At 53.3% G+C, this 5000-nt stretch overlaps 1 non-coding gene across 1 annotated transcript in view; it reads right to left on the reverse strand.

Moving 5' to 3' along the window:
- The window catches only part of LOC126432651 (small subunit ribosomal RNA), a 1910-nt gene extending 530 nt beyond the window's left edge, over window positions 1–1380 (reverse strand). Inside the window, exon 1 of the ribosomal RNA XR_007578120.1 lies at window positions 1–1380. This exon is cut by the window's left edge and continues 530 nt beyond it. This is a non-coding gene — a ribosomal RNA (small subunit ribosomal RNA).
- Window positions 1381–5000: the final 3620 nt, after the last annotated feature.

Raw genomic sequence — 5000 nt, forward strand, 5'->3', positions numbered from 1 at the left:
CGGCCATGCACCACCACCCACCGAATCAAGAAAGAGCTATCAATCTGTCAATCCTTCCGGTGTCCGGGCCTGGTGAGGTTTCCCGTGTTGAGTCAAATTAAGCCGCAGGCTCCACTCCTGGTGGTGCCCTTCCGTCAATTCCTTTAAGTTTCAGCTTTGCAACCATACTTCCCCCGGAACCCAAAAGCTTTGGTTTCCCGGAGGCTGCCCGCCGAGTCATCGGAGGAACTGCGGCGGATCGCTGGCTGGCATCGTTTATGGTTAGAACTAGGGCGGTATCTGATCGCCTTCGAACCTCTAACTTTCGTTCTTGATTAATGAAAACATACTTGGCAAATGCTTTCGCTTCTGTTCGTCTTGCGACGATCCAAGAATTTCACCTCTAACGTCGCAATACGAATGCCCCCGCCTGTCCCTATTAATCATTACCTCGGGTTCCGAAAACCAACAAAATAGAACCGAGGTCCTATTCCATTATTCCATGCACACAGTATTCAGGCGGGCTTGCCTGCTTTAAGCACTCTAATTTGTTCAAAGTAAACGTGCCGGCCCACCGAGACACTCACTCAAGAGCACCCTGGTAGGATTGCAACGGGGTCCGCCTCGGGACGCACGAGCACGCACGAGGCGCGTCGCACGCCTTCAGCTCGCCCCACCGGCAGGACGTCCCACGATACATGCCAGTTAAACACCGACGGGCGGTGAACCAACAGCGTGGGACACAAATCCAACTACGAGCTTTTTAACCGCAACAACTTTAATATACGCTATTGGAGCTGGAATTACCGCGGCTGCTGGCACCAGACTTGCCCTCCAATAGATACTCGTTAAAGGATTTAAAGTGTACTCATTCCGATTACGGGGCCTCGGATGAGTCCCGTATCGTTATTTTTCGTCACTACCTCCCCGTGCCGGGAGTGGGTAATTTGCGCGCCTGCTGCCTTCCTTGGATGTGGTAGCCGTTTCTCAGGCTCCCTCTCCGGAATCGAACCCTGATTCCCCGTTACCCGTTACAACCATGGTAGGCGCAGAACCTACCATCGACAGTTGATAAGGCAGACATTTGAAAGATGCGTCGCCGGTACGAGGACCGTGCGATCAGCCCAAAGTTATTCAGAGTCACCAAGGCAAACGGACCGGACGAGCCGACCGATTGGTTTTGATCTAATAAAAGCGTCCCTTCCATCTCTGGTCGGGACTCTGTTTGCATGTATTAGCTCTAGAATTACCACAGTTATCCAAGTAACGTGGGTACGATCTAAGGAACCATAACTGATTTAATGAGCCATTCGCGGTTTCACCTTAATGCGGCTTGTACTGAGACATGCATGGCTTAATCTTTGAGACAAGCATATGACTACTGGCAGGATCAACCAGGGAGCTGCGTCAACTAGAGCTGAGCAGCCGGCCGCCCGGGAGTGTGTCCCGGGGGCCCGCGCGAACACGCAAGCGTCCGCTCAATTATTCTGCAAACAGGAGGAGGCTGAGCTCCCCTGCACCATACACCTCGAAACCCTCTCAGGTCCCGGCGGCGCGCAGCGCCGTCCTAAGTACTTGGTCGGGTTCGAGAGAGGCGCAATCGCCCGGGGTTTGGCGAGTAGACGCTTTAGGTGCGACCACCCGTGCTCCCAACTGAGCTTGCCGCTGCCGACAGAGGCCCGGGAGCGTGCTGTCGTGGCATTGCCGGCGGGAGACAACACGCGCCACCTACGGTGACCGGCAGCTCCAACGCCAGCGCCACAGAAGGACAAAAGCCCCACTTGGGTGCCGAAGCGAACTCTCCCAGCACAGCGCACGCGCCAACACGTCCGCACAGCTGCGATACAAACCACCTGCGAGAACCGCAGAGGCGACCGAGCAGCAGACGGCGTCGCGGCGCCGAGCGCCGGGCGGCGGCGCATCCTCAGCGCACACAGTCCTCAATCGGACCAGCACACTGCAGATGTCCACCGCGCTTCGCACCGGGCCCGCGAGGACCTACTTTGGCCGCACGGCGCCGCGTGCAGGGTGCGCCGGCGCGCAGCTGCGCCGCCTGCCGCCTCCGTCGGCCGGCGCGCCTGCCACTGGCCGCCCCCACCAGCCGGCTGTAGCGCGTGCGCCCACGCACCGCGCGGCCAGCACGCCGGGAGGCCCCCCCTCACCGGCCGGGGACGGTCCCACCCAGCCACCGCCGCGTATCGCTTCACACCCAGATGCCATTCACGTTCGTGGGCATGGTGGGTATCGCTGGAACAACCGGTTGGTAGCTCAACCGATCGTCGCCATCACTGATTCACCTCTAGCGAGAACAACCGCACCACAACGGTTTACCAGTTGTTCATTTGCGTAACGTCACCAGCAAACGTAGGCGTCCATCGCCATTTGCAAATTCAACGATTGTTGCATGCCTGTGTCAGGTGTCACGACACACTATGTCTGCCCACATACACGCAACAACATGTGCACGCTTCGCGAACACGTGGAAGGTGGCCCCCGTACGTATGCGATGTCCATTGCGCGAACGACTGTCAACCGGCCTCTGTCGCATGTCGCAGATGTGGAACGCAGTGCACCATGCTATCACGGTGTGTGAGAAGAGACGACTACGTCTGACAACACGCGCCACTACATCAACAGACGGCTCATGCTGATCGCCATCCAGGGCATACCACACTGCAATCCAGCTCTTATAGGGAGACGACACGTAGCTGAGTGCACAACATTTGGACCGCATGGTTCGCCGTTGTTGGCGCAGTCGTTGTACGGTCACATGTACCACGATGTATCATTCAGTACATGAGGACCAATGTGCAGTACAGTGTGTGATTTGGACGTACAACATCAGCGGACAGTTGACACAGGCCGTACCACAGCGTAGGCTAAGTGCTTCGCCATGCGAATGCCAATGAACAACTGCAAATGCCAATGAACAACTGCAAAGGGCATTGAGCATGTACGTCCTGCTGCCATCCACATTACAGTGTATAGCTGCAAGGTGTTTAACATGAAGCGATACACTGGGGACCGGGCAGTGCGAGTAGCAAACTATATTGCGGGGGTTGCAGTTAGGCAACACTACACTAATTTAACGCGTCGTATGACAATTACAGAGCAGGTTAAGGCCCAACGTGTGTTGGGTTAAGGCCCAACGTGTGTTGGGTTAAGGCCCAACGTGTGTTGGGTTAAGGCCCAACGTGTGTTGGGTTAAGGCCCAACGTGTGTTGGGTTAAGGCCCAACGTGTGTTGGGTTAAGGCCCAACGTGTGTTGGGTTAAGGCCCAACGTGTGTTGGGTTAAGGCCCAACGTGTGTTGGGTTAAGGCCCAACGTGTGTTGGGTTAAGGCCCAACGTGTGTTGGGTTAAGGCCCAACGTGTGTTGGGTTTAAGGCCCAACGTGTGTTGGGTTAAGGCCCAACGTGTGTTGGGTTAAGGCCCAACGTGTGTTGGGTTAAGGCCCAACATAGGTTGGGTTAAGGCCCAACATAGGTTGGGTTAAGGCCCAACATAGGTTGGGTTAAGGCGCAACATAGGTTGGGTTAAGGCGCAACATAGGTTGGGTTAAGGCGCAACATAGGTTGGGTTAAGGCGCAACATAGGTTGGGTTAAGGCGCAACATAGGTTGGGTTAAGGCGCAACATAGGTTGGGTTAAGGCGCAACATAGGTTGGGTTAAGGCGCAACATAGGTTAGGTTAAGGCGCAACATAGGTTAGGTTAAGGCGCAACATAGGTTAGGTTAAGGCGCAACATAGGTTAGGTTAAGGCGCAACATAGGTTAGGTTAAGGCGCAACATAGGTTAGGTTAAGGCGCAACATAGGTTAGGTTAAGGCGCAACATAGGTTAGGTTAAGGCGCAACATAGGTTAGGTTAAGGCGCAACATAGGTTAGGTTAAGGCGCAACATAGGTTAGGTTAAGGCGCAACATAGGTTAGGTTAAGGCGCAACATAGGTTAGGTTAAGGCGCAACATAGGTTAGGTTAAGGCGCAACATAGGTTAGGTTAAGGCGCAACATAGGTTAGGTTAAGGCGCAACATAGGTTAGGTTAAGGCGCAACATAGGTTAGGTTAAGGCGCAACATAGGTTAGGTTAAGGCGCAACATAGGTTAGGTTAAGGCGCAACATAGGTTAGGTTAAGGCGCAACATAGGTTAGGTTAAGGCGCAACATAGGTTAGGTTAAGGCGCAACATAGGTTAGGTTAAGGCGCAACATAGGTTAGGTTGAGGCACAATATAGGTTAGGTTGAGGTACCGTATAGGTTAGGTTAAGGTACAGTATAGTTTAGGTTAAGGTACAGTATAGTTTAGGTTAAGGTACAGTATAGTTTAGGTTAAGGTACAGTATAGTTTAGGTTAAGGTACAGTATAGTTTAGGTTAAGGTACAGTATAGTTTAGGTTAAGGTACAGTATAGTTTAGGTTAAGGTACACATTGTTGTATGGAAAGGTGTAATGGGGGGGGGGGGGGGGGCGGCCGGTCGGTTTGTTGATTGTGATTATAGTAAGTGGATGCCTGCGGCATCATCTGATTTGCCACGTCAGGATGCACCTTTGGCTCATGACAGGCGGCGCTCCGATTCCATGCTTGTGGCAGACCTGTGTCTTTCATTCCTGCCATTGTTTGTGTGCTGTGAGAGGAGGCAGTATTGTGATGTTGGGTGCACCCCTGTGTAGGACATGTGTGGGTGTTGGTGGCTTAGCTGAGCAATGGTGGTTGTCGGGGGGGTGGGATATTCCGTTTTCTGAGTGGACCTCCCAGTCTGGTTATGACAGTGTGGATTGTCTCATGTGGCGGAGAGGATGCACTGGGTGTTGTTCCATGCTGGTGCTTACATATTGTCTGTGTGCGTGTTACAGGCGGAGAGTAGTGCGTGATAAGAGTGTGTGGCTGCCGTGTGGTTGTGATTGTGAGCAGAGTCTTTCAGCATGTATACGGACAGTTGTATATATTATCTGTATTCTGATGGGTCTATGTATTACTAATCAGCGCCGTGTATACGTTTAATCCGGTTCCAGTCGAAACTGT

This window comes from Schistocerca serialis, unplaced genomic scaffold, assembly GCF_023864345.2.
Source record: "Schistocerca serialis cubense isolate TAMUIC-IGC-003099 unplaced genomic scaffold, iqSchSeri2.2 HiC_scaffold_1146, whole genome shotgun sequence".
In the NCBI taxonomy this organism is placed as follows: domain Eukaryota; kingdom Metazoa; phylum Arthropoda; class Insecta; order Orthoptera; family Acrididae; genus Schistocerca; species Schistocerca serialis.